Consider the following 25,154-nt stretch of genomic DNA (forward strand, 5'->3'; position numbering starts at 1 on the left):
ACCCTCACGACTGAAGTGTTCGAGGGTCACCTGGAGAGTCTGGGTCTGTAGGACATGCGACATCTTGTCTAGGGAAAGTGGGAGATGATACTAGGGTATGCTCTAATTTATTGTATATTGTACATTTTTATATTGTATTGTACATTAGTCTCCCGAGTCATTAAAACAAGTGGGAGATTGTTAGGATTGGTGTCCTAATTCTCCCAGAGTCTCGTTGTTTTGTAAAGATACACATTGTTTGATGAATTAAATAATTATTATTTCATTCTGGCATTTACTCATATTCAATAAACAAAGCTCCTTAGTTATCTTATGTGAACATAAGCATGTATATGTGATATACAAGTGGATCATGCCTTAAGTGATAACCTAAATAGGTCTGTAGTATAAGGATTAAGGTGGGATACCTGATCTTGGTGACACTATGGATATAGCCCACTTTGTAGAGGTTTGCAAGTGTTGTAAACTACTACAGATGGTAGATCCTGACCATTCATGTGGAGATGTGTGAGTGGGGGTGTCCTATATAAGACCTAGACCACGAGATGACTAGACTTTATATATAACACCGTTGATACTAGAAACTTACATCTCACCTAAACGACCATAGGTAACACGACCTCAATCCTGAGTGTTTTGGGAACTTCTGCCTTTGAGGGCGGTCCTTTGATTAATATGGGTGAAAGTGGCCAGATTGCCAACTCAACATGCCTACCTTTCTGGGGACTTGTCTGATCTGGGAGCTGAGAACTCAATCCACAAGATGGAATTCACTCCTTTCTTGAAGTAGGGATAAATAGAGAGATTGCTCCTTGCTGATTCCAGGGCTTGAACATAGTGGCCACAACTTCTTTTTGGAAGAGAAGACTCAGTCATAGTAGAACTATGACTTATGTTCATTAGAGGGATCACTGGTACTTAAGAAGTTAGATGTAACTACAGGGGCATAACGGTTATTCGCCCAGCTGTACTTACGAGCCACCTGTGAAGGGTTATCGCGCTGCTGATTGGTTAAGATGGACACATAATATATCTATGGTAAGGAGAGTTCAGCGGTCGGTCTTTAGTAGAGTGCCTGACAATTAATGGATGGTGGATTTCGTGACTAAAGAGTTTAGTAAGTTATTCACGTACTGCTGGAGCTTCGAGCTATAGGTCCATAAGATCCCCTTGGTAACTCAATGGATTCAACTGAGGATCAGTTCGTGGTGTTTATTTGAAATGTTCAAATTGACAAGAGGTATTTTGATTATATATGATATAATCGGTATGATGTATGAGATACATCTAGTGGAGGATTAATGTAAATGAGATTTACATTATGTACCATAGAATAGAAAAAGAACTATGGTTTATATGTTTCATGAGATGAAATATTAAAACTATAAGTTATAAATATAGTATGATAAGTTGGTTATCATTTATATTTATAATAATATTAATTATTGGATAATTAAATATTTTTCTCTCATAACCAATTGAGTGGGAGGTTATTGGTGATTCATGGTAACCGTGAGATAAAAGGAAAATTGTTTTCCTAATTTTTGTAAGTTTTTAAAAAAAGGTTGAAAAATATATTTGAAATTTCTCTCTCAGAAAAAGAATCTCACGAAAGCTTGTCAAGTAAATACCGACTTACCAAGTGACAATGTGTTTTAGTAAATGATCGTGTAGTGTTTTGTAGGTGACAGACACTAAGCTAAACGATTGTGTAGCTTTAGTTAAACGATTGGGCATCGATCTATGCGATAGGTCTTTGCCATCTCCCACTTGCCCAATCATGTACACGATCGGTGTTTCCTCCTTCGTCTGCCTTATTCCAAGTCCAAACAGAGCCCACCCTTTGGATTCTCACACCGAGAATAACAAGGTAACCTTCTTGGTGGTGTCATACTCAATTCGACGATGTTAAGTTCTGTGGAGGTTGTTCGTGTTCTTGTTGGAGTGTTCGTGACCGAGATGATTGCTGAGGACGAGCGTGAAGTGTTCGTGTAGTGTTGTGGTCTTGTTGTTCGAGCGTTCGAGGATTCTGTGTTTGAGCGGTCGTGAGCAAGGAGTGTAGAGACAAGTCCACAAATGTTCATAGCTTTTCTCCTTGTTCATTTGATTGTTCATGCTGTAATTTCTATGTTAATTGCATAACTGTATGTTTTGTTTATGACTATAATTGTAATGTTCATACATGATTGTAATTTGGAATGATCTATATCCCGCTGCTCATGGAAATCTCAAGTTCGGTTTCCTTCATCAGACACGTATTTTCGAAGCATCAATACATGAAAGACATTATGTATTATAGAAAGGGTTGGTGGTAATGCCAATCGATAAGCTACTTGGCCAACACGCTCCAATATTTCAAAAGGTCCAATAAAGTGGGGGCTAAGTTTGCCTTTCCGTCCGAAACGCATAATGCCTTTCATTGGTGCTACCTTTAGAAATACGTGATCTCATACGTGATCGCCTGATAACTATTATTATAAGAAAATTCTATAAGGTGTATTTGCGAATCCCACGCTCCAATAAAATCCAAAGCACATGCCTTCTACATGTCTTCTAGAATCTGATTAACTCGTTCTGTTTGATTAGTTTGTGGATGGAAGGCTGTGTTGAAATTTAGTTGTGTGCCCATTGCTCTTTGCAAACTTCTCCAGAACTTGGAGACAAAATGAGGGTCTCGATTTGAAACAATTGATATTGGGACTCCACCGCTTGTGCAGGCCCCCGTCAATTCCTTTGAGTTTCATTATGTAACACCCTGCATTTTTTAGTATTAATGTAATTCTAATTTTTATTATTGGAGGGATTTTGTTTTAGGAATTTTGGATTTCCAGTGTAAGTGCAGGAATTTATTTTTACCTTGGAAATTAATGATAGGAATAAATTTATTTTCGGGAAGGAAAGGTAGTTAATGAAATGTAGTAGAATAAGGAAAAGAATAAAATAAAGGGTTTATTTTATTTCCTTAATTATTATTATTATTATTTATAAAAACAACCCTTATCTTCTTCTTCCTTGTGCCACTCAAAGACCTAGCCGCCCCCTTTGTTTTCGTTTCTCCAGCCACCTTCGACACAGCTTCATTTGCCACCTCCAGCCACCAGCGCTCCGCCGACATCGTTCCGAGCCATCTCTGCCACCACAAACCCAACCTGATTCCACTGCATCGTTGCAGAGCTCAGCCCCGCCCTCCAGATCCACGCGTCCGCCGCCGTTTCAGTTCGCTCCAGCTGCGAACTCGCGTGACCAGAAACCCAGCCTCGTTCGTCGCTTCAGCCGTCGTCTCAAGTTCGCTCCAGCTGCAGACTCACGTGACCAGAAACCTAGCTTCGTTCGCCACTCGTCCAGCCCGCTGTCCGAACCCAGCCGCCTTCCTCCACTATCGTTCGTCAAATTTCGGCGAGTGTTGGCAGCTACCTTCCTCCACTATCGTTCGTCGGATTTCGGCGAAGCTTGGTAAGTTTTGGGTGAGATCAGTTGAGTTTTGAAGGTTTTGGATTGCCCATTAAAATTATGGATTTTCCTTTTTGATGATACCTATTATATTTGGTATTTAGATCCAAGACTGATTCCAAGACGCGCAACGTGTTGCCCAGCGGATTCGAGTTCGTTTGGCAAGTAGTTTGGTAAGCGTTATGATCCTTGTTGTTGGTTGTTGGGTACCCATTGATTATTGGACTAAAGGATGGTTTAATTTTAAGTATTCTTGAAGGTTCCAAGTCGTCATCCATTGCGTTTTAAAATCTACTAAGAAGAGATTTTGGAGTCGGAATCTTGCGAGTGTTTGTTGGGAAAGTTTCGTTTGGGTAAGTTAATTGGTGATCATTGGATGCAATTTGTATGTTTGGATCCTGGTTCCAAGGCTGAAATTTAGTATTATGTATGTATGAGGGGATCAATTCAGGACTTATTTGATTGGAGATCATTAGCTTGGATTAATATCTAAATTTGACTTCGAGGTAAGTAACCTTACCACTGGAACTGCCTATGGGCCAGGTTTTATTTTTGTGCTCACATGATAAGTGTATGTTATGGTAAATGTTAGCATGTTGACTGACAGTATGACCTGAATCAAAGTATGTTCTGGCATGAATTTTGATTTGTTTACATATACACCTAAGTACTTGATCGTTATTATGTGATAGTATGTGTTTTCATATGTCGATGTCTGATCTGCTGGTGTTGAGACATACTTGCATGTGGTGGATTTATGATGTAAGTTATACATGGATGATGTATAATATGTTATTAAGAAATATGTGTATGTGATGAAGCCATGGTATCAAGGATTTTTATGTATGATTTAGAACTGTGCAATGTTGAATCTTAGCACGTTAAGACTGTATGACTATCCTCATTAATTAGTTAGATGCTCACCAGTTTGTGTTTCCTTCGGGATTCACCAGTTTATGTTTCCTTTGGGATTCACCAGTTTGTGTTTCCTTTGGGATTCACCAGTTTGTGTTCCTTCGTGATTCACCAATTTGTGTTTCCTTTCGGGATTCACCAGTTTTGTGTTTCCTTCGGGATTCACCAGTTTTGTGTTTCCTTCGGGATTGACCAGTTTGTGTTTCCTTTGGGATTCACCAGTTTTGTGTTTCCTTCGGGATTCACCAGTTTTGTGTTTCCTTCGGGATTCACTAGTTTTGTGGGCATACTTAACTACAATAGGATAGGACTCAGTCTCTTGGTTGTTCCATAGGTTTATGTGCCATATGTGGGTATCTAGAGGACATAGATGCCTAGCCTGACCCCAGTGGTGGGGTTAGTTACTGAGTATTTCATGCTCATTCTTTCCTATATTGATGTTTCAGGTAAGGGTAGAGATGCACCGACGATGGCTTAGCGGAATTCGTGATCGTGCCACTGGGACTAGTGTTTACGCTTTCGCATCATGACATATAGAGTCCTTATTTTTCCCTTAATGTTTAGTTTTATTGTTTTAAACTTATTATTAAGGATTATTTCTTTTATATACTTTTAATAGTCTTTAAGAATTATGGGTACCCTATTATTGTTTTAACAATTGCATTTAATAAATGTCTTTTGGACTTCTCTTGTTTAATTAACAATTATTTCAACATAACTGAGCGTTGTTTTAAATTCTACGCATGCATTTATTTTAGTAACGATCTAAACTAAGTCCTAGGGGGTCAGGTCGTTACAGTTGGTATCAGAGCCCATGTTTTGGGTTCTGTAGACTGACTTACTATGTAAGTCTAGATAATCCCTGTGGCCAGTAACGGATTCCTCGTCATCGCTAGGTACGTTCTACTAATGAAAGTTTCCATGTGTATATGAGGACAGTGATGTAGTGTTTTAAACTCATGATGTCTGAGAGAGGCCCAGAAATAGTTAGCTAAAGTGTATGACAGGACATGACACCTAAACGTAGAACAAGGAAAACAGTTAGAGAAGAAATACAAGGAGAGAGAGAGAGGAGTAATCAAACTGCTCCAGCTGCACCAATTCCGCCTATGACCCAAGTGGATGAAAAGGCAATGGAAGCCCGAATTAGTGAAGCTGTTGCAACCGCTCTGATGGGGAAGCTGCAGGAACTGATCCGTAGACCGATGGCAGGACAGCCTGCCCAGACTCAGGCTCAGGAGGAACCGGTGCCACCCGAGCCGTTACAATAAACCCGTCCGCAGGACAAGGACACGCAGAGCCTGTCTCTCGAGGCCAAACATTTAAGGGATTTCCGGAAGTATGACCCTCGCCCTTTTGATGGATCGTTAGGAGACCCCACCAAGGCAGAACTGTGGTTGTCATCCATCGAGACATTTTTTCGTTTTATGAGGTGCCCGGAAGAGCACAAACTGTAATACACAGTCTTCATGCTGACTGATAACGCGGTAATCTGGTGGCGTTTGGCAGAAAAGATGATTGATATTGGAGGTACCTTGCAACTTGGGAACAGTTCAAGGAACATTTTTATGAGAAGTACTTTTCGGCCAACACCCGATACAATAAGCAGACAGAATTCTTGAACCTGAAGCAGGGCGTTATGCTAGTGGAGGAGTACGAGGAAGAATTTGATAAGCTGTCTCAGCTTGCTCCTTAGCTAGTAGCCACCGAGGTAGCAAGTACCGAGAGATTTATCTAGGGCCTGAGGAGCAGGTTGCGAGGGATGGTGCATGCCTTGGATCTCAAGACATATGCCACGACACTGTGAGCCGCTGTGAGGATTGATGTCGACTCCTAGGGGAGAGAGGAATACAGGAGGTCACTCGAGATTGGGACCTCCATAGGACAAAAAAGGAAGGCTGAGCATAGGACTCTTGAACATCAGTAGAGGGGTCAGAACACAGTGCATGCTCCACGAACAGAGTACCTAGGCTGGGAATGGCAGGGAGGATAGACCGATATGCACCACTTGCGGTAAGCAACACTGGGGACGTTGTTTAGCCGGCTCTGGGAATTGTTTTCGATATGGCCAGAAGGGACATATGGCAGATAGATGCCCAAGGAAGAATGCGCCTGAGCATAGGAGCCAGCCCGTAGGATCGTTCCAGGGAGGCTCGAATCGCCAACAATAATAGGGAATGGTATTTTCTACCACTTGGCGTGAGGCCGAGAAGTCAGGCACCATGGTGACAGGTACACTTTCCATTTTGGGACACCATGCTCTTGTTTTATTTGACTCTGGTTCTTCGCACTCATTTATATCTACTGTATTTGTGAGACACGCCATGTTAGACTCAGTACCGTTGCCATTTGCATTTTCTATTTCCACTCCATCGGGAGAGATCATGTTAGCTACAGAAAAGATAAAAGCATGTCAGGTAGAAGTAGCCAACCGCGCATTAGATGTAACCTTGATAATTTTAGTTATGCGCGATTTTGATGTTATATTAGGCATGGATTGGTTAGCTGCTAACCATGCCAGCATAGATTGCTCTTGTAATGAGGTTATCTTTAACCCTCCTACAGGAGCCAGTTTTAAGTTTAAAGGGGTTGGGATCGTAGTCCTATGCAAGGTGATATCCGCATTGAAGGCCAGTAGGCTATTCGACCAAGGAGCCTAGGGCTTTATGGCTAGTGTGGTAGACACCAGGGAGAATGAAGTTACCTTGACTTCGGAGCCAGTAGTGAAGGATTTTCCAGATGTGTTTCCAGAAGACCTTCCCGGATTGCCCCCATAGCGGGAGATAGATTTTTCCATTGAATTGGAGCCAGAAACAACCCCTATTTCGAGGGCTCCATACAGGATGGCCCCGACAAAGTTGAAGGAACTTAAGATCCAATTGTAGGAGTTGTTGGACAAGGGTTTCATTCGCCCTAGCATGTCACCATAGGGTGCACCCGTATTGTTTGTGAAAAAGAAGGATGGATCATTACGTCTGTGCATTGACTACAGAGAGTTGAACAAGGTGACCATGGAGAACAAATGTCCCCTTCCCAGGATCGATGATTTGTTTGACCAGTTACAGGGAGCTATGGTATTCTCTAAGATTGACCTTCAGTCAGGGTACCACCAGCTGAGGATAAAGGACAGTGACATACCCAAGACAGCTTTTCGTTCGAGGTATGGACATTATGAGTTCGTCGTGATGTCATTCGGTCTAACGAATGTGCCGGCAGTGTTCATGGATCTAATGAATAGGGTGTTCAAGGAATTCCTCGACACCTTTGTGATTGTTTTTATTGATGATATTTTGATTTATTCCAAGACAGAGGCCGAGCATGGGGAGCATTTGAGGAAAGTTTTAGAGACATTGAGGTCCAATAATCTATATGCTAAGTTTTCTAAATGTGAATTTTGGTTGAAGAAGGTGTCCTTTCTAGGGCATGTGGTATCCAAGGAAGGTGTCTTAGTGGATCCTGCAAAGGTGGAGGCAGTTACGGGTTGGGCTCGTCCAACCACGGTCAATGAGGTGCGCAGTTTCCTAGGGTTAGTAGGCTACTACAGACGGTTTGTGAAGGATTTCTCTCGCATAGCCGCCCCATTAACTCAGTTGACCCGGAAGGGGGCAACATTTGTTTGGAATGAGGCTTGTGAAAGCAGTTTTCAGGACCTCAAGGAGAGGCTGGTTTCAGCCCCAGTTCTCACAGTATCAGACGGATCAGGTGGTTTCGTCATTTTCAGCGATGCATCCAAGAAGGGGTTGGGATGCGTATTGATGCAGTAGGGTAGAGTAGTTGCTTACACTTCACGTCAACTGAAAAAGCACGAACAGAATTATCCCACGCATGACTTGGAGTTAGCAGCGGTGGTTTTTGCTCTCAAGATCTGGAGACATTACTTGTATGGAGAAAAGATACATATCTTCACTGACCACAAGAGTTTGAAGTACTTTTTCACTCAAAAGGAGCTAAACATGAGGCAAAGAAGGTGGTTGGAACTAGTAAAGGATTATGACTGTGAAATTTTGTACCACCCGAGGAAAGCAAACGTAGTGGCAGATACTTTAAGCAGAAAGGTGGCCCATTCCACAGCTCTCATTATCGGACAGACTCACCTATGCAGGGAACTGGAGAGGGCAGAGATTGCAATAGTCGTGGGGAAGGTCACGGCACAGTTAGCATAGTTGTCGGTGCAACCAAGCCTAAGGTAGAAGATTATTGATGCACATCGAGACAACCCTTATTTGGAGGAGAGAGTTTGTAGAGTAGAGTCAGGCCAGGATAGCGAATTCTCTGTGTCAGCAGAAGGTGGCCTCCTTTATCAGGGGTGTCTGTGCGTGCCAGCGGTTAGTGACATTAAGGATGAGCTGTTGTCAAAGGCTCATAGTTCCCTATTCTTGGTCTACCTCGACAGCACCAAAATGTACCAGGATCTGAAATGTTACTATTGGTGGAATGATATGAAAAGAGAGGTTGCGGAGTTCGTCAGTAAGTGTTTGGTGTGCCAGTAGGTGAAAGCCCCGAGGTAGAGGCCAACAGGCTTGTTACAATCATTAAATGTACCAGAATGAAAGTGGTAGCATATGTCTATGGACTTTATCGTGGGGTTGCCTTGGACAATTAAAGGTTTCACTGTGATATGGGTCGTTGTAGACAGACTTACGAAGCTAGCACATTTCATACCTGGAAAGTCCACCTTTTCAGTGAATAAGTGGGCACAAATATACATGAAGTAAGTGGTAAAATTGCATGGAGTACCCGTATCCATTGTGTCGGACAGAGACCCTCGTTTCATGTCTAACTTCTGGAAAAGTCTCTAGGCAGCTTTGGGGACCCGGTTAAACTTCAGTACAGCGTTCCACCCCCAGACTGATGGGCAGACAGAGAGACTGAATCAGTATTGGAAGACATGTTACGTGCCTGTGCCATAGAGTTTTCAGGAAGTTGGGATGCACTTAATGGAGTTTGCGTACAATAACAGCTACCAGTCCACTATTGGGATGCCACCCTTTGAGGCCCTATATGGGAAGAGTTGCAGGTCCCCTATGTGTTGGGATGAGGTAGGAGAGAGGAGATTGTTAGGACCTTAATTGGTGCAGACCACAAATTAGGCCATACAGAAGATCAGGGCTTATGTGCAGACAGCCCAAAGCAGATAGAAGAGCTATGTCGATGTAAGACGTAAGGACCTGGAATTTGAGACTAGGGTGAAAGTGTTCCTAAAGGTGGCACCCATGAAAGGTATTCTGAGGTTGGCAGGAAAGGAAAGTTGAGTCCGAGATTCATTGGACCTTTTGAGGTCCTGGAACGAGTTGGCCGTGTAGCTTACCGTTTGGCCTTGCCCCCAGCATTGTCTTCAGTTCATAATGTCTTCCATGTTTCGATGCTAAGGAAATATGTGACAGGCCCATCCCATGTAGTTGACTTCGAGCCCTTGCAGTTGAACGACAACTTGAGCTACGAAGAGAAGCCTGTAGATATCCTCGCCCGAGAAGTAAAGACATTGCGCCGCAGGGAAATTTCTTTTGTGAAAGTCTTGTGGCAGAATCACCAGTTCAAGGAGGCTACCTGAGATGAAGGCCCAGTACCCGGAGCTTTTTCAGGAATGAACTTTCGAGGACGAAAGTTCTTTGAGGAGGGAATAATGTAACACCCTGTATTTTTTAGTATTAATGTAATTCTAATTTTTATTATTGGAGGGCATTTTTTTTAGGAATTTTGGATTTCTAGTGTAAGTGCAGGAATTTATTTTTACCTTGGAAATTATTCAATTTGGAAATTTATGAAAGGAATAAATTTCTTTTCGGGAAGGAAAGGTAGTTAATGAAATGTAGTAGAATAAGGAAAAGAATAAAATAAAGGGTTTATTGTATTTCCTTATAAATTATTATTATTATTATTTATAAAAACAACCCTTCTCTTCTTCTTCCTTATGCCACTCAAAGACCTAGTCGCCCCCTTTGTTTTCGTTTCTCCAGCTATCGTCGACGCAGCTTCGTTTGTCGCCTCCAGCCACCAACGCTCCGTTGATATCGGTCCGAGTCGTCTCTGCCACCGTAAACCCAACCCGATTCCGCTGCATCATTACAGAGCTCAGCCCCACCCTCTAGATCCGTGCGTTCGCCACCGTCTCACGTTCGCTCCAGCTGCAAACTCGCGCGACCAGAAACCCAGCCTCATTCGCCGCTTCAGCCACCGTCTCACGTTCGCTCTAGCTGCAGACTCGTGCGACCAGAAACCCAACTTCGTTCGTCGCTCGTCCAGCCCGCTGTCTGAAGCCAACCACCTTCCTCCACTGTCGTTCATCGAATTTCGGCGAGTGTTGGCAGCTGCCTTCCTCCACTGTCGTTCGTCCAATTTCGATGAATGTTGGTAAGTTTTGGGTGAGGTCAGTTGAGTTTTGAAGGTTTTGGATTACCCATTAAAATTGTGTATTTTCCTTTTTGATGATACATATTATATTTGGGATTTAGATCCAAGACTGGTTCGAAGACGCGCAACGTGTTGCCCAGCAGATTCGAGTTCGTTCGGCAAGTAGTTTGGTAAGCGTTATGATCCTTATTGTTGGGTGTTGGGTACCCATTGATTATTGGACTAAAGGATGGTTTAATTTTAAGTACTCTTGAAGGTTCCAAGTCGTCATCCATTGCGTTTTAAAATCTGCTAAGAAGAGATTTTGGAGTCAGAATCTTGCGAGTGTTTGTTGGGCAAGTTTCATTTGGGTAATTTAATTGGTGATCATTGGATACAATTTGTATGTTTGGATCCTGGTTCCAAGACTGAAATTTAGTATGATGTATATATTAGGGGACTCAATTCAGGACTTATTTGGTTGGAGATCATTAACTTGGATGAATATCTATATTTGACTTCGAGGTAAGTAACCTTACCATTGGAACTGCCCACGGGCCAGGTTTTATTTGTGTGCTCACGTGATAAGTGTATGTTATGGTAAATGTTAGCATGTTGATTGATAGTATGACCTGAATCAAAGTATATTCTGGCACGAATTCTGATTTGTTTACATACACACCTAAGTACTTGATTGTTAGTATGTGATAGTATGTGTTTTCATATGTCGATGTCTGATCTGTTGGTGTTGAGGCATACTTACATGTGGTGGATTTATGATGTAAGTTATACATGGATGATGTATAATATGTTATTAAGAAATATGTGTATGTGATGAAGCCATGGTATCAAGGATTTTTATGTATGATTTAGAACTGTGCAATGTTGAATCTTAGCATGTTAAGACTGTGTGACTATCCTCATTGATTAGTTAGATGCTCACCAGTTTATGTTTCCTTCGGGATTCACCAATTTGTGTTTCCTTCGGGATTCACCAGTTTTGTGTTTCCTTCAGGATTCACCAGTTTGTGTTTCCTTCGGGATTCACCAGTTTGTGTTTCCTTCGGGATTCACCAATTTGTGTTTCCTTCGGGATTCACCAGTTTTGTGTTTCCTTCGGGATTCACCAGTTTTGTGTTTCCTTCGGGATTCACCAGTTTTATGGGCATACTTGACTACAATAGAATAGGACTCAGTCTCTTGGTTGTTCCATAGGTTTATATGCCATATGTGGGTATTTAGAGGACATAGATGCCTAGCCTGACCCCAGTGGTGGGGTTACTTACTGAGTATTTCATGCTCATTCTTTCCTATGTTGATGTTTCAGGTAAGGGTAGAGATGCACTGGCAATGGCTCAGCAGAATTCGTGATCGTGCCATTAGGACTAGTGTTTACGCTTCCGCATCATGACATCTAGAGTCCTTATTTTTCCCTTAATGTTTAGTTTTATTGTTTTAAACTTATTATTAAGGATTATTTCTTTTATATACTTTTAATAGTCTTTACGAATTATGGGTACCCTATTATTGTTTTAACAATTGCATTTAATAAATGTCTTTTGGACTTCTCTTGTTTAATTAACATTTATTTCAACATAACTGAGCGTCGTTTTAAATTCTACGCATGCATTTATTTTAGTAACGACCTAACCTAAGTCCTAGGGGGTTAGGTCGTTACACCATGTAACCAGATGCTCTCTTTTAAGTACATTTGTTTATTTAGGTATTTATCTATTTGTTCTGCATCAATTATCCTTCGCCTTAAAGTAGGTTTTGCAGTTAGCTGTCCTATTCGAGTTGTGATGGCTTCTGGTATTAGTGAGATCTCAGCTTTTTCAAGGTCATCCATTATGTGTTTGGAGATGGTACTTAGAGCTGCTGTGTGAGCTGACTTTCGGCTAAGAGCATTAACCACAATGTTAGCTTTTCTTGGATGATAGAGGATCTCACAGTCGTAGTCTTTGATCAATTCTAGCCATCTTCATTGTCTCATATTTAACTCCTTCTGGGTAAAGAAGTACTTAAGGCTTTTATGATCTGTATAGATTTGGATCTTTTCCCCATATAAGTAATGTCTTCATATCTTTAAAGCAAAGACTACGACGGCTAACTCTAAGTCATGAACAGGATAGTTTTGTTCATAAGGTTTTAGTTGTCTTGAAGCATACGGTATTACCTTTCTGTGCTGCATCAAGACACAACCAAGCCCCTTCTTGGATGGTCACTGTAGACTATTAAACCCCCTGAATTGTCAGATATAGTGAGGATAAGGGTTGTGGTCAATCTTTCTTTTAGTTTCTGGAAGCTTTGTTCACATGCTTGGTTCCAGACAAAACGATTATTCTTCTTGATGAGGTTAGTTAAGGGTAATGCTATACTTGAGAAATTGTTCACAAGTCATCTATAATATTATGCTAATATGAGAAAGCTTCACACGTCATTGACCATTGTTGGGTGAGACCACTTGTTAACTGTTTCAATCTTAGCAGGATCCACTGAGATTCCTTCTTTTCTTACAATATGCCTTAAATAGGCAAATTGTCGCACCCAAAACTCACACTTGGAGAATTAGGCACACAATTTCTTTGTTCTCAATGTAGAAAGGACATCCCTAAGATGTTTTTCATGTTTTGTCTCAGACTTGGAATAAACCAGGATATCATCTATGAACACGATTATGAAGTTATCAATATAGTCCTTAAAAATTCTATTCATCAAATCCATGAAAGTTGTTGGGGCATTAGTTAATCCAAAGGGCATCAAGCAAACTCATAATGGTCATATCTTGTTCGAAAAGCAGTCTTGGGAATATCAGACTCCTCGATTCGTATTTGGTGATATCCTATCGTATGTCTATTTTGAAGAATACTGAGGCTCTTTGTAATTGGTCAAATAAGTCATCAATGTGTGAGAGTTGGTATTTATTCTTTATTGTCAACTTATTCAACTCCCGATAATCTATTCATAAACGCATTGATCCGTCCCTTTTCTTAACAAATAAAACAGATGCTCCCTAAGGAAACAGACTAGGGTGTATAAATCCCTTGTCTAACAATTCTTGTAATTGTATTTTAAGTTCTTTTAACTCCGCAGGCGCCATTCTATATGGTATTTTAGATACTGGTTCAACTCCGGGAATTAGTTCTATACAAAATTATATTTCTCGACTAGGTGGTAAACCTGGAAGCTATTATGGGAATACATCTTCAAACTAGAATATCCTTAATATCATCTTTTTGGTTTTGTGAATCCATCACACTTGCTAGATATGCCCAAGCCCTATGGTTGAGCAAATGCTTAGTTTTTAAGGCTGAAATTATTCTTGGAGTTGATTGTATATTAGAACTCTTAAATTTAAAATTTAGTCATGTTGGGAAGGTAGATATGACCTTCTTATTATGACAATTTATGCTTGCATGGTTTGCTGCTAACCAGTCCATGTCAAAATCACTTATATCTAGGATGATAAGAGTTACTCCTAGTTTATGTCTTGATACTAACAACTCGCAGTTTTCCACCGCGGAGCTGGCTAGCATAGATACTATGGTAGGAGTAGCTGTGGATAGAATGTAGCCTACGGGCTTTGATGTTAGTTGAGCATGTTGTGCAAATGTTGTGGAGATGAATGAATGACTAGAGCCTGAATCAAATAAAATGAAGGCATAATACCCGAGGATGGGTAATGTACCTGTAACAACTGCATCTTGATTCTCCGCCTCTTGTCGTGTAACAGCAAACACCCATCCTTTCTATTGATGGGTAACCTTGTTATTGTAGGCTAGGTGGCCTGAGTAGTTGATACTTGGGTAACGAGCTTTGGGCAAGCCTTTGCATAGTGACCTGTTTGGCCACAAGGGAAACATACTCCTAAGTTCTGAAGACATTGCCTATGATGGTGTTTTCCACAATTTTCGCGCTTAGGATATGTGAAAGTTGGCTTTTCTGTTGTGACTGTACACCCTGAGTGCCTTAGGAATTTTTAGCTTACCATTGTTAACATTAGAAGCTTTTTTGGTTGAATTTCCTCTTGGCATGAATCCTTGTTCAGGATTGTGGTTTTAGCAGCGAGAGCTACTTCCATGAGTAAGGCTGACTTGAGGGCAAGTGTATACTCTTTGTGTCGAAAGGTAGTGACCATGCCTCAAATGCCTTCTCTTAATCCCCACATAAACCTTTCCACCTTCTTCTCTTATGTGTCCACTAGGTGAGGAACAAAGTGAGACAAGCGATCGAATTTTCATTCATGCTCCGCCACCGACATGTTCACTTGATGAAAATTAAGGAATTCCACTTCCTTCTAGTATCTTCTTGTCAATGGGAAATACTTGTTGTAAAAAGCCTGATTAAATCGCTGCCACAAAATCGAACCCTTCATTGTTCTTTGTGTGGATTCCCACTAGCACTTTGCATTACCTCTTAGTATGAAGATGGCAAAATTTACTTTTTGTTCTTCTGCGATGTTCATGTGGTGGAAAATAGTTTCTATTTCTGTTATCCAATTCTCTGCTATAGTTGGATTCCCACCAGAACCCTTCACATCCCGCTCCCGCTTAATATGAACATTCTCTCCATTCACCTTAGTATTGACAGGGGGACATTCCCAGGGTGCCACGAGGCTAAGGATGGATATCATGATGTGAACATAAAGGTAGAAACATGAAGAGGTTAAGTGAATTATCATATACCCCAAGTACCTCCCACTGAATGTTCTACCTAGGGGTTCATGAACTTAGACCATCCGACTACTGATTTTATCTCAGTCTGTTTAATTTTCTTAAAAACAACTCTTGTCTTTGAAATTAAACAAGTTCAAGTCAAGTCCCATTAAACTCTTTAACGGACAAACCTCAAATTTGCATGTATGCATCAAATCTATCTAACCTTTCCATGTAGGTTCCCAGGTAGGGGTGCTCCATTTCCGTCAGCTTAAGTACCCCAGCCTAGACAGAACCTGCCTTAGACGAAAGGTCCCTTATAGATAGATTTGCTATATATTTAATCTTTTGTTAATCAATTTAATCCTATTAAACTGATTAAAAGATTAAACCTTAGGTTGCTAATCCCATTAGAACCGTGATCTTATGTCTATCTCCACCAAGTTTTAAAACTCTTTTAAATCCATGATTCAAGCCTAAGTTCGGATGCTTGTCTTTCTTATCGATTTTAGTTTTAATTTCCCAAAACCAATTCACAGTGCTATGCACTAGATATTTATAACTCTTATAAATTTAACCTATGTGTCATGCTTCATCCAATGTTCATTCATTACTATATACAACTTTTATATACTTGGTAATGAACTAAGCAAACATGCTTCCATACACCTTTATACTGTAACACTTATAATATAAAGATGATGCATGTCTAGGCTTAATTCATGCATAAATATAACTCTTATATTATATGATGTATAATAAAACATACATCTCATGTACATTCATCACAATTAATGGACCGAGATAATTAGCCTAAACTGGAAAACAATTCTATCTATTACATAAGTCCATCGAGCAAACCAGTTCACAAGCGAACCAGGTCATGAACCGCCCTGACGAAGCCTCCCTGATTGTTTAGTAAATTGGGAAAGTAACCACGATCGCTTAGCTACGATCAAGTACCATTTACAATGCGATGAAGCATGAGGCCACTCAATCATTTAGCGCACTAAATTTAAACACACAATTCTAAACGATCATTTAGACGACTACGTTGTTGTGAAGCATGATCGTCTAAACGATCATTTAGACGACTACGTTGTTGTGAAGCATGATCGTCTAAACGATCATAGAACAAGCGCTAAGTAACTTTTACTATGCGATTGTGTAGTTAGTGACTAAGCGATGAAGCTTGCTGAGCTACACGATCGTTTAGTGTGCGTGCATCCACCTTGCAGCCAAGTATCACATACTCTAAGATCCTTACCCCCACCATTTACACGATTTGACCATAGCTTGATCTTCTTCTTTCTCGAAGCAACACGCAACTCTTTGCCTTGAAGCTTTATCACGAGTGACTCACACTAACTTAAATATTTTGAATTATAGACTCGATAGCAAGTTAATATGCCCAAAAACACATGGGCCCTTACAATTAACTTTGAAAAATGTAAAAGAATTAAACAACCAGAGGCAATCATCCTAGAAACTCCATTAATCCACATCCACAAACATATTTAACACTTAAACATAATGCAAACATGTTTTACCCACCAGAAATGTAAATGTTATTCTATTCATCAATGAATTTGGAATATCAGAACCTGTCTTTGATACCAATTGAAGGAACTCTTATCAACGAGAACTTATAAGCAGAAGCAAGATCGTTCCAAAATCATTGTGACAGAATTACAAGCATTCACAAACATACAAGCCAGTTATGCATCTTCTATCAAATTATAACATGCTTTATAAAATAAATACAAAAGTAATGAGAGACATACCTTTGAAGAACATTTCTTCTAACTTTCTCTTGCTCTCGTGGAGTCTGGTACAACAACCTCTTGCTGTCTCTACGATCGTCTACCCAATCGTATGGTCAATCACGAACAAGTAACCTCTCGGACACCACCACTCAGTATCCTTGGTATTCTCAGAGTGAGAATCGAGGAGGTGTGGGCTCAGATGCCCTAAACTCTCGTTCGGTCATGTAGTTTATAAACACCTATATAACAAATGTTTGTGATGTAATAATATGAGATATTTTCTTCACTGTTGTCTATGAAACATGAGATGTTTTATTTACATTTACAACAAACCAATAAACAAAGATCCCTGGTTGTCGTTGTAACTTAAGTATATATGTGGAGACATACAAGTGGATCATGCTTTAAGTGATAACCAAAATGGTCTGTAGTATATGGATAAAGTAGGGAAACCTTATCCTGGTAACACTACGGATGTGGCCCGCTTTGTAGATAGTTACAAGTGTTATGACGTACTATAGATGATCTGATCCTGATCATTCATATGGAGAAATGTGAGTGAGGGTGTCCTATACAAAGGAGTTTGTATAAGATCGGACCACGAAGTGTTTAGTCTCGTTATATAACACCGTTCATAACAGAGACTTCACTTCACTAGGATGACCATAGGTAACATGATATTAATCCTGAGGAAGTTGGGAACTCCTGCGTTTAAGGGCGGTCCTTTGATTTGCATGGGTGCGAGTGGCAAGATCACTGACTCAAATGTACCACTTTGGGGATTCATCTGATTGAGGAGCTGGGAACTCAGCTACACAAGATAGAATTCACTCCTTCCCTGAAGCAGGGGTAAGTAGATAGATTGCTCCTTTAAAGGCTGATTCTGGGGCTTAAACGATGTGGTGCCACACACCTTTTCATGGCTCGAGAGGTGTCCACTCATAGTAGGACTATGAAATATTATTCATTAGAGGGATCAGTGGTACTTAAGGAGTTAGATGTAGCTATAGGGGAAAAACGGTAAATTAGCTCAACTGTACTTACGAGCATCTGTGAAGGGTTATCGTACTGTTGACTGGTTATATCCGATGGACACAGAAATATATCTGTGGTGAGAAGAGTGCAGCTTTCGGTCTTTATTGGAGTGCCTGACAATTAACGGATGGTGGATCTTGTGACTAAAAAGTTTAGTCAGTTATTCACGTACCATTGGAGCTTCAAGCTACAGGTCCATAAGGTCCTTTTGGTAGCTCAATGGATTCAACTTGAGAATAAGTTTTTGGGTCAATTTGAAGTGTTCAAATTGACAAGAGGGAATTTGATTATATATGATATATTAAACTGGTTCAATTATATGTGATATAGTTGACATGATGTATGAGATATATTAATTGGAGGAGAATGATATAAATATGATTTATATCAAGTAAAGGAGAAAAGGACTATGGTTTAAATGTTACATTTGAAGTGATATTAAAACTATAGGTTATAAATATAATATGATAAGTAAGTTATTATATTTATTTATAATTAAAACAATTTTGAGATAATTGTTAGTGGTTTCTCCTTAACCGTGCGTGAAAGTGGGGGGTTATGTTCAGTTTTCATAACTGAAGGATAAAATGATTTTTTTTTTCATTTTGGATGAGAATCGTTGAATCGCTTGATTTGAGTACACAACCTATTGTTTAGTTCACGAGAGACTACACGACAGCTTCAAGTGTTTTTCTAAACGATCATGTACACGCGCCATTCTCAAAACGATCGTGCAACTTTTTACTAAACGATCGCATGGCAAGCGAGCTTTACTAAACGATCGTGTAAATGATCACACTTGACTTCCTAAACGATCGTGTACCTGCTGAAATTTTACTAAACGATCAAGCACAAAGTCTATGTGATAGACACTATACTCTCCCACTTGCTTGGTTGTTGAGTACGATCGTTTTTTTTTTCAAAACCTCTACCAAATCCAACAAATATTTGTAACGACCGGATCCGTACACATTATGATCCGACCGCTACGACATGCATACTTAGACTTTTCTATCATGAGATGAGTTTTGGTGAAAATTTCAAAGAACATATCTAAATTTTATTAATTAGATAGAAAAACTATATAAAAAGTTTATTTATCAAAACACCAGGATCCATAAAACATTAGCATGGTGGTACAAAATGCATATGCCTATAATAGTGAGTTTGATGGTTGGCCATTTGAGCGACGTCCAATTCTGCCATCTACGCTGTGTCCTTACCTACAAAATCTATAAAAATATAGGATGAGTATATAATATTGTGAAACCCGGATCTCCATTTTCCTACTTAAGTAAGTGATTAAGGGGTTAATTAGGAGGAAATTAAATTCTATATTACGTAAATAATCTAATAATTTTACAATTGTCATAATAACTGTAATAATTGTCACCTTCTGTGGATCAACAATTAGTAAAAATGAATGTAAACTATAATGGTTAGGTATTATAGTTATGATAACCATATTTGATCCTGGAATACGAGTAGAGAGGACCCTAAAAGGATGAAAAGAAGAGAAAACCTTGAAGACTTAAATCCTAAACAGTGAAGAAAGGACTGAAGAACTGAGAAAAATATAGAAAATTATCTGGGAAAATTCGTGTGGAAGTTGCATGGAGATAAACCATATTCACAGTAGCTAACGAGATTGGAGAGAAAATGGAGAGAGCGAGATTGGAGAGAAAATGGGAGAAGAAATGGGAGAGAGCGAGAGTGGAGGCAGCGAGATTGATTTGAGCGAGAGAATGGGAGAGAGCGAGACTGGTTGAGCAAGAGAATGGGAGAGAGTGAGACTGGCTGAGCAAGAGAATGGGAAAGAGCGACACTGTCGAGGTCCAAGCTAGCGAGAAGGCTGGAGAGATCGAGATCCTTAACGAAAGTGGAGAAAGCAGGAGTTTGAGCGAGATAGTTGGAGAGAGCGAGAACGGAGAGAGCGAGAGTTTGAGCAAGAAAGTGGGAGAGAGCGAGAGCAGCCTGAACACCTCATTCGAACGTCACGCCCATGCGATCGAAGGAAACTGCCTGTTCATCGAACGACCAGGCATTTATGTGTTGAATTTGGCCACGATCTTATAGATTATGCATTGAAAACCCTAAATTGAATACAAACAAAGCTTGAAGATGTAAGGGCAAACGTCAATTAAAATTGAGGTGTCCGATTAAGAGGAATTCTTAAAACCTAAGGAATTGTGTTGGATGCGTTTGGGAAGAATACATTGAACCAAGGTGAAGTCCGCTTACATTGATAAAGGGAGGATTAAACATTTTGCCATGCAGCCAAGTAGGTGGTGTCAACACCATAGGAGGTTTGGACGCCTATAAATAGAGCCGTTGGGATTTCATTGTCAAATCACAAATCATAAAATTCGTAAAAAGAGGGGGAGAGTAGAGTGCATTGGACAGTGAGGGTGAAGGAGAATGCATCAACTTGAGATGAGAAGATCTCCCAATCTACTCGAGCGTTTGATGTAGTTATAAAGCCATCTGAAAGATAAGAGAGTCTAGTTTTCATGGTGAGGCTGCCGGAGAAGAAGCTCTAAGGAATTGGGTTGGACAATGAGAAAAAGACAGAGGGGTCGAGCTCTTCCAAGGTTAGCTCGAGAATAGGTAACGGTTGTAGCAGCCTGCAGGGGTTAGAGATTCTCTTTTGTTTCTTTGACAAATATCACATCCAGCCACATAATTTCTTATATCACTCTTCATTCCCAGCCAATATAACTCCCCACTCATGCGTTTGTAGGTCCTTAGGAAACCCGAATGCCCTCCAAGTATGGAATCATGGTAAGTATGCAATAAAGAGGGAATCAAAGTCGATTGTTTAAGGATGACTAACCTTCCTTTATAGAGTAGTCTTCCATTTGTCAATTTGTAGTTTGGTTTACCATCCAAATTATCTTTCAATAAGGTAATGATTTGTTGTAATTCCTCATCTTCCCCCACCTCCTTTAATATAAGTTCCACATCTAACACTACTGACGAGTATAAGCTAACAAGTTTAGACGGTAAGACTCTAGACAGGGCATCTGCTGCCTTGTTCATCAAGTCGAGTTGGTAAAGTATCTCGAAATCATAGCCAAGAAGCTTGGTTAACCACCTTTGAAATTGGGGTTGTACTTCCCTCTGTTCTACCAAGAATTTCAAGGCTTTTTGGTTGAAATCACGGTGAATTTTCCTCCTAAAAAGAAATGACGTCACCTTTGGATAGCTAATACGACTGTCATTAATTCCCTTTCATAGATGGATTTGTTTTGAGCACGATGTGAGAGCTTTTGGCTGAAAAAGGCTATTGGTTTGTCTCCTTGAGTCAGAACAGCCCCCAACCCTGTTCCCGAGGCATTTGTTTCTATAATGAAAGGTTGGTTGAAGTTTGGCAATGCTAGAACCGGACAGGACACCATCTGCTGCTTAGAGTCTTCAAATGCTCGAGTGGCCGCCTCATCCCATTTGAAACTATTTTTCTTGAGTAAACGTGTTAGTGGGGTTGTCCTAATGCATTAACCTTGAACAAAGCGCCGGTAATAACCGGTCAACCCCAAGAAACCCCTCAATTCAGTCACATTCGTGGGATATGGCCAGTTGACCATAGCTTGGATCTTATCCCCATCAGCTTCAACCCCTTGGTGTGAAATCCAATGCCCCAAATATTGTATCCTCTCTCGGTAGAATACACCTTTCTTTAGGTTAGCAAAGAGTTTGTTGTCTCTTAGAATGTTAAACACCACTCCTAATGAGTCTCATGAGTGGAAACATCTAGACTATACACCAAAATATCATAAAAAAACACAAGTATAAAGCGACGTAGAAAGGGTTTAAAAACCAGATTCATTAGTGATTGGAAAGTTGCAGGTGCATTCGTGAGCCCAAAAATCATAACCAAGAACTCATAGTGCCCTTTGTGAGTTCTAAATGTTGTTTTCTCGATGTCTTCCTCTCTCATGCAAATTTGGTGGTAACCTGAATTTAAATCAAGCTTTGAGAATACTACAGCCCCCTGTAACTCGTCAAGTAACTCCTCAATGACTAGAATAGGGAATTTGTCAGCTATTGTAGATTGATTCAACCTCCTATAGTCAACAAAAAATCTTCAACCCCCATCCTTCTTCTTTACCAGTAAAACTGGGCTTGAGTAGGGACCCCTGCTAGGTCTAATGAATCTAGCTTGCAGCATTTCATGAACTAGTTTCTCTATCTCCTCTTTTTATGCATATCTATACTTGTAGGGCCTGACATTGATTGGATTGGTTTCGTCTTTAATGGTTATTCGGTGGTCGACTACCCTTCTAGGGAGAAGTGAAGTTGGTAAGCTGAATACATCTTGGTTCTGCTCTAATAGTGCTTGAATCATGACAGATAATGCAGGTTGGTCTTCTTCCTTTCTCCCTTCCTACGTGCCATCAAGGTCTTCAAACTCAAGATGCTGGAAATCTACCAAGAAGCCCATATCTTCCTCATTCCACTATTTACTTAGCATTTTAAAGGAAACATCAGCCTTAGTGAAGGAGGGATCCCCTTTTAACACGATAGGTGCTCCATTCGACCAAAAGGCCATTGTTAATGAAAGCCAGTGGATTCCCATGAACTCAGTGGTACATAGCCAGGGCATTCCAAGAACTACATTCATCCTTCCTAACTCCATAGCCAAGAAACAGCCTTCACCATTAAATTTGGGAGTGTGAGCTCTACCCCCTTATAAATACCCTTTCCCTCGATTTCAATTCCATTTCCTATCACCACCCCGAACCTCTTTTGTTGTTCCAATGGTAACTCTAGCTCCCTAACCATTTCTTGATGGATAAAGTTGTGAATAGCTCCCGAATCAATGAGGACTATCACTTCCTTGTCCCTGATTTTTCCCCTGAGTTTCATTGTTCCCTTTGCTGAATAACCAAGTAGGGAGTTCAACGATAGTTCCACCTTTTCTTATACTTCACCATACTTCAATTCCACCGATTATTCTCCTTCGATTAACTCTTTTTCCTCCATTTCCTCCTCTTCATTGGCTATAAACAACATGAGTTGTCTATTTTCTTTGAACTTACAGCAATGTCCTTGGGCATACTTTTCATTACAACGGAAACAAAGTCCCTTGTCAAGTCGTTCTCTGAATTCGAGGTCAATTAGTCTCTTCATTGGGACCTCCTTTTTTATGGGAAGATTCTGTTTTGCGGGAATGGGAACTAATGGCTTCACGGGTAATGCGATTTATTTCATGGTTGGTTTGTCCATAGGCTTTCCCTGATTTTATCACTAGATTCCCCTCTGTTCATTTGGCCCATCTTCTGGTTCAGCCCATTACGACCCAACTCTTTCAAGGCCAGCCTGAGTGCGATGTTCAATCATTCACCAATTGGGCTTCATTCATACACTCGTCAAGAGTTTTGGGATTCTGACTAACCACTTCAGCTTGCAGCTCCGGTTCTAACCCGTTCAAGAATGCATCCTTCAGTACTTCCTCTGATAAGTTCTGCAATGGAGCAGAATAGTTGACGAATTTTTTTACATATTCTTGGTATGAACCCTCTTGTAGAATTTTCAATAACCTCGCGCATAAGCTTCCTCCTCCAACCCTCTGGTAGCGTTCAAACAACCTACGCTTCAGCTCTTCCCATGTAGTAATGGCCCTCTGGTTGTTACTCCATCGGAACCAATCAACTCCATCAGGGGCGAAGCTAATCACAGCCACATTTACCTTCTCAGCATCAGAGAGCTCATGAATTTCAAATAAATGCTCTTCTCGATAGACCCACGATTCCGGGTTGTCACTTGCAAACAAAGGCATTTCCAAACGTTTATACTTACCTCTGTCCAAGTTGCCTCTCCTGGGAAAATGAGAAGATTCGGCTTCCTCTGTCTTCCCTTTCGACTTGAGATTGCTTCCTTTAGTTCGCATCGATTCTTCTTTCTTTCGAGCCATGTTATTCTCTCTAACCTCCTCGGTCAGCTTCTCCAAGTTCTTGCACAGGCCGACAAAGAGCTCATTCAGCCCTACCATTTCCTTCTCCATAGCCTCCACCCTCTCTTCCAATTGTTTTGGGCCATGATGCACGTTTTCCCCAGGGTTGCGACTCTGTACCAAGTTGTTAAGCCCCGGATTCTTCCTACCCTTCTTCTAGATCGAAAGAACAAGTAAATAAAACCAAAGAAAGAAATAATGGCAATCGACACTTCTTCCAATCTTTATTTATTTACCGAAAATCAATCCTCTCAACCCAGAATTACAGATGAAAATAAATATAACCAAACCAAAGAGAAAATTAAAATACTTAGTGGGAAATATTAGAAAACTAAGAACAGTAGCTTCCAGCCTTCAATTCGAGAGATGTTGGATCCCCTCCTGAAAAAACGAATGTCTTTGCACACAAAATCTTCTCTGCCTTCTTTCTCTTTCTCTTCCAATTTATTTAATCCCCCTGTGGCCCCACCCCCAACGGATCCTCAACAGAATTGTCCTTTTTCCCCATATTCTCATATTCCACTATCTCTCTAACTAACTCTTGTGGTGTTTTTACCTTTTTGTCCCTCCTTTTGTATATGAATATAATGGGAGGCTTTAAAGAAGCTGAGAACCCAGATGGTCCTTTCCTGCTAAGAAACCACCTTCCTCTCTCTTTCCGTATCCAAATCAAAGTGTCATGGTCTTATTAATAGATACGTAATCCTTCCACCCAAGTGCAGAGAAGAGTAATTCATGTAAGTGGGAGAGAATGAGATTTTGAGCGAGAAAGTGGGAATGAGCGAGATTTTGAGCGAGAAAGTGTGAGAGAGCGAGATTTTGAGCGAGAAAATGGGAGAGAGCGAGATCGTGGGAGAGATTCTACCACATGGTCTGCCACATTAAAGGAGATTAAAATTTCACTATTTTATATAAATAGTTTTTCCTATTTTTCTATTTTTGAAAATTCCCCTAAATTAAGTTAATTAAAAAAATCCTAAAATTCAAAGAACTTACTATCAAAAGAAAACAATTAATAGTTTTTTGCCTTCAAATAAAACATTCTCATAA

General features: G+C 40.4%; 1 pseudogene; it reads left to right on the forward strand.

The window, feature by feature from the left end:
- Positions 1–5,375: 5,375 nt before the first annotated feature.
- On the forward strand, positions 5,376–22,827 carry LOC150030558 (uncharacterized; annotated as a pseudogene).
- The last annotated feature ends 2,327 nt before the right edge of the window (positions 22,828–25,154 follow it).

Source organism: Benincasa hispida, unplaced genomic scaffold (genome assembly GCF_027475165.1).
Source record: "Benincasa hispida cultivar pf3 unplaced genomic scaffold, pf3_genome.v1.1 HicScf1848, whole genome shotgun sequence".
NCBI classification, from domain to species: Eukaryota; Viridiplantae; Streptophyta; class Magnoliopsida; order Cucurbitales; family Cucurbitaceae; genus Benincasa; species Benincasa hispida.